The sequence below is a fragment of the Battus philenor genome, unplaced genomic scaffold, assembly GCF_028537555.1.
Source record: "Battus philenor isolate CCGP_79_NKW_IND1 unplaced genomic scaffold, ilBatPhil1.0.hap1 SCAF_4, whole genome shotgun sequence".
NCBI lineage: Eukaryota > Metazoa > Arthropoda > Insecta > Lepidoptera > Papilionidae > Battus > Battus philenor.
Window position 1 is genome coordinate 13,846,872 of NW_027181704.1, and position 14,102 is coordinate 13,860,973.

A 14,102-nucleotide genomic window follows, 5' to 3' on the forward strand; every position below is an offset into this window, starting at 1 on the left:
GTGTACGTGTTTGGGCTGAAACAACGAAGACATGACTTAGTCGTCTTGCATGTTAGGCTGTAATATTTAATGGAATCAGGCTCTTCTTCTTTAGTGCCAACTTCTTCACTCTGTGTTTCTCAACTTCACTCTGTGTTCGGCACTAATCGGTGTAACATAACTCCTGAAGATGCCCCGTGGAGGGGTGAAACACGTGTTGAGTAATTTGGTGGTGGCGGTTGTGTGATTCGCATTGTTTGCCGCATACGCATTTATCAGCGGGCTGGCGGGCGGTGCATTTCATTGCACGACTACCACTGCATGTGCGGAAGTGGCTAAATATTGGTCCTTTTCTTATGTTAGGCTGTAATTTACATCTCAATGTACCTAACGAACGGTACGTAAATAAAATGAATTTTAAAAATTAAGTTCACCGGTGGTTCTCAAACTTCTACACCGCGCCGACAATGAAGCGACACGCGCGGTTTTTATTACTTAACACCAATTGACCAGTCAAGTGCTTTTGACCGAGGAATTGTTAATTGACCTCTGATGACATCATGTATTAATGTATCACCTGCTTCATGTTTCCTAAGCACAGAAATATGTTAACGTTCATGTGTTATATACAAATTTCATATGTACACAGTGATTTACATTCAACCCTTTAAAAATTTTATGCAGTGATCACTCTGAAATATGTTATATTATTTTTTATACATTTTTCTATTTGAATATGACAAGTCAATAATTTTTGGCATTACAAAGTCTGCAGTGACAGATTTAATTTAATATATTTTTATTTTATTATTACGTTATTTATTACTTAAGTAATTATTAATGTTTGGATAAATTGTACGTACCGTATTTAACAGGAAATTAAACATAAGTTAGCACATTAATAACCAATCATCCTGTATATATTGAGTAGTATATCCGGATTATGTTTATAAAATATACTAATGTTTCCGACGTGCCATATCATATGCCGTAGAGTATAAGTCTATAGCAATATAGGAGCGTCGAATATACCTACATAGAGCATAAAGAAAAGCTGAAATCAGTCAATTGTTTCGTTTCAGGAGACTATTTCATTTGAAAATTCAACAGTAACAATTATTTACCTCCCTGGTTTAATTTGTTATAATACTATGTAACATAATTTTCCGTTTTCCACTGCAATGCATGACCATAATTTAAATTCGTACATTAAATAAGCTCGGCACACACATTTCTGGAACTAAGCGGAGTGTACACAAATTAATGTTGTTATTAAAATAAACGTGCAAGTATGTTTTAAGAGGAAAAATTAGCTGAAATTTCAGTGAAAAATTTTCAGTCCATATATATGTACATTCTTCTCGAAAATTCTCTGATAGTAGACTACTTTTGCGACAGGCTATCTAAATGGTTGCTGCCATAACTATTTTTGATACAAATTAGATGTTTGTCAGTACTTATTAATATTTAGGTTTAAAATAAACTGAACCTAGCAAAATGTTGCTGTTTTATTACGCTTTCTTGCAGTTATAAGCAAGAGTTTGTTAAAGTTTCTTCACAAATTAGGGCATATTTGGAGCCTCCATAGATTTAAATTTTTAAATGTTTTTCAACCTTTCTGCACCATGCCCCATCTTAAAATTCTTTTACCTCCCCTATGTTACATATATTACTTTTATATTAAAGCGAAAGGGTTGTACTCGTTTTTTGTCTATTTTCGAATTACTCCCCTTAAAAATCAAATTACCCACTTCTGGGCAGTGGACCCCTCATAAAGAAACACTGCTTTAAGATGAATGCCATTATAGGAGAGGCGACTTTAATTCTAGATTTTATCATTATTTTATTTAGAAAAAGCAAAATACTAATATGAAATAAATCATAAAAATATTTATATGTAAAATTAAATAAGCATTTTAATTGAGGATATAATATATTTTAAATAAGATTGTAATGTCCTGTCCCGTAAATACGATAGGGGAGAGCCAGAGGCCTCCAAAGGGTCCCAATAAAAAATGATTCGTAGATCTCTTTTTCTTCCTCTTTCTCTCTATTCTTTTCATGGCGTTTATAAGTGCTCACAGTATGTTTAGTATATTATGTGTAATACATGATTTCGTGTATGTTATGAAGTTTTAAAATATACACAAACTAGGTTAAAGGAAATTTAAGATATTTTGTATATATAAGTTCGGAATGCACTGGCCGGGCCTGATTAACGAACTGCCCAGTGCGACGAGACTTTGTTCACGCATTAAAGAAACAGCAACTTGAACATGTTAAACATCTGTTTCACTTACAATAATGTCCGACTTGCGGTACCTCCTCTCAGCAAGATCGTTACAGCGTTCATAAACCAAACATCTGGTATTATTATAGTAACAGCATTTCTCCTACATGTTGATCATATAATAAAATTTAACACAAAAATATTTAAACACGTACAATTAATGTAAACGGTAAAATAATTTTGAAATAAAATATCTATAAATCTAATACGACATTAAAAATCTATATGACTGTGTAACTTTACAAATCTACTTACAATACCCCGCGATAAATATTGCACATCGATCTTTGGAAAGAGACAATTGGCTAATTTCGGCTTCGTAGAGCGTTATCTCTGTCGCACGACTGACAAAAGATCACATAGGTAGTGCCCAGCGATAAAGGACAGAGACTTGCAATTTACATAACAGGTTAGATGCCCAGGATACAATTTTAAAATCCATAGTTTTTGCATTAGTTATATAGGATTAACACTGATCACAAGTTTCCAAAGGATGAGCCGCGTCCTTTCCGCAATATAATACCACACTGTGATCGTCAACCCGCCAACCAAGCGTGGCGATTACGGTATATCCTTCAGTAGGGTCTTGCAGTAGGAAATCATAATGAATATTGTTGTAGTCTAACATTAATAGAAATCTTTCGAAACATATAGTCGTTTTAGATTATGAGGCTAGTAACTAAGGATTGCGACTTGTCACTTACTCGTGATTATAAATTCTAAAGATACGAGATCCATATTTGATCTACTTTACACGAGTGTCCCTGAAGAGAGGCTTGTGTCCTAACACAAGAAATAAAATAACGACTGCAATGTTAAAACAAAATTATATGACAACGACCCTACACTGCACGATGACATATTTTATTTATTCTTGTATTTATGTATGTGTATGGTAATATATATATTTGTATGTACGTATACCCTAATCTGCCATCTCCTTCATGCTTCTCATCTCCATCCAAATGTTATCTGGTAGAAATCGCCTAGAGGGATAAAACCGCCTCTTTTGTTATATGAATTATTTCATTTTTTTCATCTATTTATTGTCTATGCTGTACAAAAAAGTGTTAATAAATAAATAACAAATTTCCATTGAAATAGTTAATACACTATTATTGTTGATAAGGCAGTGACAATAATCAAAATACATTATCACGTATGTCGTAAACGGTATGTGATGTGCACCGTATTCGTACCTGCACAAGAATATTTATTGCAACGTAACGCCATAACATACCGGCTGCTACATTGTTTCGAGTCTACCGAGTAATTGTTATATTAAACATTTGACACAGTGTAGTGAAATACAGTTGTATAACATAGAAATCTTTGAATTATTACAAATAATTTAGATATATCAACATTTATTACACACCACAATTACACAAGAAAACTAATTGCAAAAAATTAAAACTGAATAAGTAATAAGGCATAGTTAGACAGAACATAACTTAATAAATATTAATAATTAATATTACTGTATGTATAATTTAAAATATATATGTTTAATAATCTAGACACAGGTCACTTGAATGAATCAGTATAATGTGACATATCTAATGCCGTTGAATATAACTAAGTAACAACAATAATAAAATGAACAGGATATACAAAGTAAATATGATAAGTGTATATCTACATAGAGAAAGTAAATCATTATTATTTATAACAAAAACTAAAAACAAAATAAATCCAAATTGAATGTAGTATTTCTGAGGGAAGGCGACGAAAGCGAGGCGATATACGAAAGGAGATAAAACACATAAAGGAATGGAAAAGTTTGTGACGGATAAAAGAATAAAGAATGTATGACAATGAAACGGATAAAAGATAAGAGTGAAAATAAAAACATTATATGAAAAAATAATTCTATCAAAAAAGTCCCTATGAACCATTACAGGTAGTGAACGAGAGGTTGCCAAAAATGGTGGCTATTGAAACAAAACTGTTATCATTAGCTGCCAGCTACTTGGAATTTGGAAATAGCTTATCTATGCATATATTTATGATATCATATATAGCTTAATCATAATGAAATTAAATGTAAGAATCTCACCTATTTTTAAGGATTCTCTTTAAAATGACAGTAAAACCATTGATTTCTATAAAACCATTTGAAATATCCTATTGGAATTCTATACAGCAGTAGTCCTCTTATGGTCGAAATAATGATAGCAATATGTGCAAAAAACATGTTGTTTTTGTTTATAATAATAAGCGAGACTAAGTATTGTGTTAAATATATCTTATTAATCATTGACCAAAACTAATTCTTAACCGAATTTCTTTTTAATAGAGAAAACTGAATTTACTCAAAAGTTAATAAACATAAAAATATAACCGTTAAATAGGTTTAATTATGGAAAGTAATTTATTCTCTTCGCGCGAATTTCGCATAGGATATAAAAATGATGTCAGTCCAGCCAGTCATAAAACTGTCAAGTTAAAATTTTACATAATATTTCACATGTAAAAATATCTACACTGTGGCTATTCAGTGCACAAATAGAACCGGAGATACGTTAGCAGTGGGACTTCTGATTATTAGGTTAGACTATGCATGTATTTGAATATTTTGCGAGCATTATGCTCACAAATGCATTTAAGTTGTATGTTAAGGACATTCAGCATCCAACGGTACATATAAACGATTTGGATTTAATTAAAATTTTCACCAAGCTTTACTTTGAAGAGCAATGCGGGAAATTTCAATTATTTTAGACCATAATTTTACGCAACCACTTTAAACTTTAAACAGAAAACATTAGATGCAGGTAAAAAATGACAGTTGTCAAAATGCTTTCGCTTATCTGTCAATCCATCGGTCTACGCATGCGCAATAACTAAGGACGCGCGGCGTATGATTTGTAGGATGTTAAAACTGCGCGAAACTGAAACTGGTTAAAAAATGGCGAACGGCGCCAAATGACATAGTGTTATTGTTTTTAAATTTGTATTAAATCTTTAGTGCTGTGATGGAATATGGAATTAGATACTATCTTATATTAATTTTGAATCAATGTTTAATACTTGAAAGTTTTTTGTAAAAATTATATCATTCGCGTGACAAATAATTTATTGCAGCGTTGGTGTATCTGAAGTTGCAGGCGGATGACTTTTTAAATAAATTGTGTCTATCTTTCATCCAAATGTTTTAATTTTTGTGCTTCAACTCGTTAGGTGTTGTCTCTAACATTGCCTACATAAGGTGTTAAACTCTACCACAAACTATATAGCTTAAATAAAATTTTGTTTCTTTTTTGTTATTGTAATTTATTTATTTATTTTAAAACTTTTTATACATTTGTTTTATAACGGTCCACTTAATGCTGAAGGCTTTTTCTACCAGTTTACCGTTAGGGTGGTGCTGAGATAGATTAATAAAGATAGGTGAAAATATATAATATTATAAAACACGAAAAATTAAATCAAAATAAAAAGAAAGAGAAAACACTTAAATATACTAATGGCTAATACATAATATAATTATATATAAATATACCGTAATATATAAATTTAAATATCTACATATAATATTTATATATTAGGGGGACTGGAACGTAATGTCGCTTTAAACTAAATTCACGCGACATTTTTAACATGTTTTTATTTCTAATCAACAATATATTCACCTTCATTATCAACAACCTTTTGCCATCTATTATACAAATTTTCAATACCGAAGCGGTAAAAATCAATCAGTTTTTCTGTAAAATACATCGACAGAAACGGCATTACTTTCCGGTCCCCCTAATAAATATATTAAATAATAAAATACAGATATCGTTATGATTTCGTCAGCTTGCCAAGCATCAGCTCTAGAATCTTCGCTTTAAATACGCAACGACGCCTTTTATCGTGGGAGAGCACGTTCCAAAGAAGAATAGCATGCGATAGATTGTGATTTATGACTCGTGTAAGTAAAAAAAAACATATAAGAATACAGAAAGGAAATTCAGAAGGCCATAAAACATGCATTGTATTAATTTCATTAGAATTAATATTTTTAAACATATCAACTACTAACAATAATCCAATACGTTCTCAGTTCGCTCGGATTCGTAAAGATTAAGATATAAACTGCTCGATAAGCAAGAAGGTTAGATATGAACACATCTGGAATGAACGTTTATAAAGTAACAAGAGTCCTTTCACATCAAGTAAACTCCATCTATCATTCCGTATACACTGTAAGGTGCTTTTGTGTGAAACATGTTTGCTCAGTCTGTACTCTACCGCTGAAGATATCATTAAAGAAAACATCATTAAAGCAAACAGCTTAGGTACATAACGTGCGTACGTTTTGTTGTATAAGCGATACTTTAAAATACTGCTTAAGTGTTCTTTCAATATTGTTTTTTTATTTATGCTATAATATCTCTATTTTCAGTCGACAATCGCCCATTACAAGACATAAATCTCCCGCAAATATAAATGTAGGGGAAGATATACTAAAATCATACCGCGTGGTCAATGGTCATGTCATCGTTAAGATTATTAAATATACCAATAACGTATATTTTTCATGTAAGGTCAACATTGTTAACGATATATAAAATATACAAAAATAAACTCCTTAGGTACACTGTTACCAAAAATCAATACAATGTTACAATTAATTATTGTTTACTATAGAGTTACCTATAGAGTTTCAGAGTGATCACTTTATACTAGGTGATTGGAAATCGGTGTAAAACCACACATTCACTCTTTTGAAACTTGTACACTTACATACGTCCCCTGTATAATTATTACTCATGTCCATCAAAAAATAATTAATTATTAATGATAGCTAACATCTATACTTATCGTATTGTAGTATTTTCAGGCTCTTAAATAACGCGACGAGTTCTAGCAATAAAATCCTACTTTTTATTAAAATGTATTCGAATAGTAAAATATCTTTCCTTATTCGAATGGATCGAAGTGTATGTATATATTAAGTATAATTTTATTATAACAAGAAAAGCTGTAAATACATATTTTATGAGGAAAACCTTCGACAAATGAAAACCATCGGTATAGTCCAGTGGATTGGTAAGTTATATGACCATACGTGCAGAATGGATAATCGCTTAACACCTCAGCTGCAAATCGCCCACTTCTGGACATAGGCCTCCATAGATTTCCAATAAAACAAATTGAAAACTCCCAACATACATCTTGCGATGTTCTACACAATGTCGTCTATCGATCTTGCGCGAAGATAACCTCCCTCGCGTTTACCGATAGGTGGTTTTCAATCCAGAACCTTAAGGCTTCAAGGGCAAATAAGGCCGTAACACCAGGCCTTTATTTTTATAATGATAACATAATTATCAATATAATTCATTTAACTCTTTTATGATGTACAAAGATCTTCGTTAAACAAATTTTGTTTAAAAAAACTATTAACAAAATGTCAAACCAAATGTTATGAAACAATTCTGGAAATCTAGCGTTCGTAACTCTGAACTGCTAATTTATGTAAACTAGTGTTCATGAATGTGGAAACTTAGTATCGAATTTTCTAATTAAGCTTCTACACCTAATAAGACAGCTACCAGGCCGCTATTATATTTTAGAAATTAAATACTGATGGGCATATCAACCTTTTTCAATTACAATATATTCAAAGTAATCTTGCGTCTTTATTATTTATTTATTAACAATGTATTGTTCCCATTGTTGTGCTATACAAATATTATGTCAAAGAAAAGGACGAAGTATTTATGGGACTTTGAATATCATTATTTTGAAGGTTTGTCTTTAATATCTGTGACACATTGTATTAAAAAAAAACCGACCGAGATCAAACTCAAGACCTGCTATAGTAAATTATAATTTCTCCACGTATTTTTAAATGTCTTTTTTTTTTCATCTGTCCTCGGCTATATAGAGCAGGTTTCTTTCATCTCTTTCCATTTTTGCATGTTTTGGGCAGTGGAAGTCCAGTTGCAACCTTCAAGATGTCAGTTAGTAGTAGTAGTTCAGATTTATCAAAAACATTATATAGATTCAAGTCATAAGCCAGTCACTAAGGCTGTGATAGCAAAGTAATGTGACAGTTAAAACAAATCTGTGATATCTTGGAAATGCAGGAGAGGGATATAAGAGGAAGTTTGAACAAAATGCAAAGAATGTAAAGAAGGACAGACTTTGTAACGAACGAAAGAAAATATGAAGCACGAGAGAAGAAAATAAATAAATCAAAATTAAAAAAAATCATTTACACTTGTAAACAAAGTCCCTATCCCACGTTTGATGTAAAATTCATTAAAAAAACCTTTCGACACCAACGGCTATCGGTTGCAAGTGGAGTTATTATAAGAAAATGAATAAATTTTATCGTTCATTGTATATAAACAGCTCGTCTATGTCGTCTCCGTTGCAATCGCAAATAGTTTTCTCTCGAGTTTTAACGCTCCCGTGTTAAATTTTTAAGAATCTCAGAAAACTAGACCAAACTTGTAAATAAGTGATAAGGGACTGCAGTGCCAACTGCAAGTATCTTAGATAGTCTGCCGCGGAGAACATCGAAATTTTAAAACTTCTTGGTTCGTTGCTTCTTTAAACATTCCGCTAGTTGTTTTTAATGTTTTAAAGTTTATAATTTAATTGTTGTTTTTATTTGCTTAGTTATAACAATTGTATATTTATTATTGCAATTATTTATTCGGTTTTTTATTTGATGAGTCAATTCTTTTGTATTTAAATTAATAATTAGAGTAATTAAAAGGGCAATTTTCGAGGTTCCATACGAGATCGAATAATAAATTATAAGGTCCGCGAAAAAACTAAGGTCACCAGTGTGATGTCTGAAGTGGCAGTGTTCGTAAGTTTCTTGAGTGGCAGCCTCGATGCGGTAGATGCCACGTGGGCAGGCCCCCCATTAGGTGGACCCACGACATAGTTCAGGTCACGGAAAGTCACTGGATGCAGCATAGCACCGATCATCATTGCGACCTTTGATCTTTGATCTTGTATCTGCTAAAATGAAGAAAAAGAAGAATAATTTTATTAGCATTTACATTTTACTATTGTGATGAAGGAATTTCGTTATGTTGTTGTTAGGTTTTTTTTAGTTAAAGTCACTGTAGGTAGGCCATACAGGCCGTATAGCTGGTGTAGGCTTTAGCTTTAAGGTTCTAGAATGGATAACACGAACTGGAAAGCGCAGCGAAGGATGCACGAGGTAGACAGACGACCTCGTTAAGATCCTCGGAAGAAGCTAGATGCAGGCCGCTTCAAACAGATTGTATGAAAGTCTACGGAGAAGGCCTATGTCCAGCAGTGAACGACCCACGGATAATATTATTACGAGTAAATTTTATAATATTTTATTTAAGAAGAGGTGCCTGGTCGGTAAAGATTGAAACTAATACATCTCCTTTTCTATAAAAACCATAAAATAAATTAAAATATTTGTTTCAAATCGTCTAATATTTGAAATCAATCTTAACCCAAAACAAGCGTGGTTAGGGTGTAATCAAAGCATTACAATGCGTATATAATTACAGTTCTAATCACATATAAAAACTTTTTCGAACTATTTGATTATCATGCCATTATATCAATAAGAGTTCACTTTGTAAGTGTTCACTTTATAAAATATTTATAAACTGTTCCTATTGGACTGCGACAGTCCAAACTATCGAAAGTATCAATGGCGACAGTTAGTATGTCGTGTTAAGAAATAAAATTATCCTTGTAAAAATTAAAAATTGAAATAGAACCCTAAAGAAATCTAATCACTCAACTATGACCGATATTAGTAATTAAATTATTTTCAACATTTGTTTATCGTCTAACATCAACATAAATTTAAAGTGTATAATGGCTTACTTAGCGTTCTTTAATATTAAAAATAGTTTATTTACACGCAAATAATCACATGTAAGAAAAACATGTCCAAATTCTTATATTGTACAGACAGCGTGTGTCGTCTAAATTAGACCCAGAGGGTTAGCTTAGGTCAATACAATTAGTAGTAATTGGTCACAACCGAGGGCCATCATTATGAGCTCTTTTACCACCAGCTAAACATTCTCATAATAATCTCTTATTCTTCGTTGTGCAGTGAAATGTGTTGTCGTGTGTAATGCACTTAAAATGTGAGTGACAAATATTCTGGTACGTAAAATCTTTTGGTTTCTTTTCGTGACTCATTGCCAATTGTAAAATATTTATACTCGTATTAAAGAAAGGAGTTCACATTAATTATGAGAATAATGACATGAATTAATATTAAAATATATTTGGAGTATATATTAACATAACGATATATAAAAGGTTACGAAATTACAATAAAAAAAGAAAATATGAAAAAGATTTTCATTATATACATTAAATATTAATTTTCTTTTCCTAGAATTTATTTTGTATTAACAATAATTAATATAAAATATGTCTAATATAATAATTTAAAATATGTCTAGTGAAACATCAATTTATTTATAGTGAAAATTGCACATTTATTTAAATAAACATAATTCTTATATGGGCAACTGTAAAAAAACTGTAAAAAAATATTTTCTATAACATAAATAAATAATTACTTAAAAATAATTAAAATTGATAATTAACAATTTAATCACCTATTTTATATTTAAAAATAAAATCAATCTTCCTTTGTACATTTAATAACCTTTCTGTCAAATGTAAATAAAAGGTTATTTTGTATAACCTCAATATATCTTAATCTTTTTCAAGAATTTATATCGTGCGAATGTTCTGATAAAAGGTTTATATTACTATTATTTTCAGCTACCATTTCACTGGTTATCAGAGATTTTAATGAACTTTTTAATTATATTCTAAATAACATTTACAAACGTTCTATATAATTTAAATTTACTTTGGCCGCGGTGTTATAAAATTTTAACCCTTGGCTTGTCGTAAAATGACCATGGCAGGATGAAATGAGAGGGCGATGACTGAGATTAACCATTATTACGGTAACAACGATTCGTTGGTTAAGCCATAATTCGCACATAGCCGAGGACGAAGACTCTTCTTTTATCTTTGCGAGATACGGTGAGAGAGGTATTTTAAAAGATTACTTTGAATAATTTTACTGCAAATGTCTGTACTGTAATTTTTACTTTGCATAACCTGTTAAATTTAACTAGCGTTGAAAAAAAAAAATTAAATAAATCAAAACTATTTTAATTAATTACTTATTTATTTATCATGTTTACACTGTAACTTAAGCAGATGATATTATAATTATATACATTTACATAAACGCGTAGTTTTACATCCACAGAATACACTTAAAAATAAAAAAAATACGCAATAAAAAGTAAACACTAACCGTAAATTCAAAGGTATATTAACAGCGATTAATTAAATCAAATTAAAAACGCACCGAAAATTATTTTACGTAATTTTTTAATGGTTTAATTTTCTAAATATTTATGGTAGGCATATAGAATAATTTAAATATGGAAACTTGATAGCTAATTGCGTAAATATTTGCTGTTAGTATTGAAAATAATTTCAACTAATAGAATATACACACATTGGCTAAATGATGACAGACGTGATATTTTTGTAACCATTAGTCGTAATATTTACAATTTTCTTTATGAAGTTTTCTCTCACGGTTTGTGAAAAGCTCTTTTATATTTTAATCAACGTGTGCGCGAAATATCGAACCTAGTTAGGATGTCACGAAAAAAATAATCTTTTTTATTTTGACATTTTTTAGACGTTTGCTGATGAACTGAGATCTTTTTTATAGATTTTGAACAGAATTGGTTAAAAGTCATCAAGGTCATCTGCCCACCTTTTGGACGGAGGTCCCACAATGCGTTTGTTGGTCCGCGGTATCCGCTCAAAAACTTTAATATCCTAGCGGCCATTTGTTCTGAACGCTAATATGTACTCACTAATATGTTGGCTATTTATGTTCATATACGAATCTTGTTCTTGATATGATCTGATAGAGAAGTCTCTCTCTGTGACTTCTTGTGTGGACTGTGAACTTACCAACAAGGCCTGGAGTGAATGACCACGTTTAATATCATTTTACATAAATTTAGATATGCCAATGTTTGTATACATAATACATGCATTAATTACGCTGTCTAGAGTTCGAAATACAAAAAAAAATTATGAAAAAGATAATATAGATTTTTTTATTTTAATATAAAATTTATAACCAAAAATATATCTCATACAACCACATTAAGACAATTTTTAACAACATGTGGTCTGGATTCTTTTTGTATAATTTTAAACATCATGTACATAACTTCTAAACAGTCTAAGTAGAAAAGGTAATATATGCTAACGAGTATAACTTTATTCCCTAAGAGCGATTCGGGAGACTTTGACCGTTCTAAGTACGGAGGGATGCAAACTTTTCATTTGATTAGAAATTTGAAGAAGTTGTATGCAAATCTCATTTGTGTGATAAAAATTTATATCGAACATTACTCGCTGTTTTATTGTTTTATTTTCAGATGATGCGAATTTTTATCAGGCGAGTTTGAATATGAATCATAAAAAATATAATTAACAAGACTTTGAAATGATTCTGCCTTAATTACCTAACAGTATTTTTTTGCGTAAAAAGTGGCTTCATAAGTAAAAGATTTATTTTTATAGAAATTCTATACAATCTTTAATATATTAGGGAAGTCAAAAACGAAAATCGGTAATATACTTCATAGTCTAGACTACTAGGAAACCTAAAATATCACTGCTCCCTTCATTGACCTTACGTCGACACGTATGCAATAATTTAACCCTTTTCCTCACTTACAAACATATATACATACTTTAACACAAATCTCTACAGCTGATTTTCGACATATCACGTCAAATTATGTTTTATTGAATCTGAAATGAGAAGATCTGCAGAGAAAATAGTCACCGAAGTAGCTCGTAACATTAATTATCTGAAATGGCTGATGAGCGGAGCGTTTTTTTTGCATGTACACGACCATATGGTCGTGTACATGCAAAAAAAACTTCATTCGAAATTTATATTTAAAATGTCACCAATAATAGAATGTCTTAAGCAACTGATTAGTTAAAAAAAAATGTATTCATAATTTAAATTTAAAGAATCAGATACCAACGGCTGAAGTTATAAACGCATCTAAAACTAAGTGGTTAGTTAGTCCCTTCCGAAATTGTTTCCCTTTAACGAATTTATGTCTTAATATTATAGTTTTTGCTCGACCAAACCTCAGGGACGCGTCGATGATGTATAGTCTCTTCCGTTAATTGCCCTAAATCTAAGCTAGCTTAGCATGGCGACGGCTTCGTAAAAAGTTCTTAAAAATTTATTATTGTATTACTCCACCCACGCGTCGGATCGGTCGGGATGAACATGTGTGTTATTCTTATCTTTATTTCAGAATAATAAAAGATTTTTAAATTATATTGTTGAGTTTGGTCACACGAGTAATTGCGTATCGTCTACCCACGTGTTCACTTCGGACGCCATTACCTGAAACGAGAGTGTGATATCAGGTAGGCGACATACTGATTGTTTATTTACATAGTTTGATATACATGCATCCGACGATCATTGGGTCCGGAAGGTTCTTGATTGGTGACCACGAACCAGTTGACGTCGCGTGGGTAGGTTCCTCGCTAGGGGTACGGCACTTGCTGTATGCGAGTAGCGCAAGACTGTTCATTGTAGCCATCTTTTTTTTATATGGCCCCCGCTATATGGGATCTCCCGTATCCTTATTTTGTTTGGAGACATTTTTATTCCTTTTTTATTATTTTTTCACATCTTTTTTAATTTTTATACTCTTCTATCATTCCTCTTGCGATCTATATTTCTTCTTCTTTTATTCTAGAATTTTCTTTTATTCTTTTGCTTACT

At 31.3% G+C, this 14,102-nt stretch overlaps 1 protein-coding gene across 1 annotated transcript in view; it reads left to right on the plus strand.

Moving 5' to 3' along the window:
* The first annotated feature begins 10,330 nt into the window (after positions 1 to 10,330).
* LOC137928789 (neural cell adhesion molecule 2-like) overlaps positions 10,331 to 14,102 on the plus strand; it is a 91,231-nt gene continuing 87,459 nt past the window's right edge. Inside the window, exon 1 of the mRNA XM_068771761.1 lies at positions 10,331 to 10,384. The gene's annotated coding sequence lies outside the window, so the exon portion shown is untranslated. The remainder of the gene's footprint in view (positions 10,385 to 14,102) is intronic.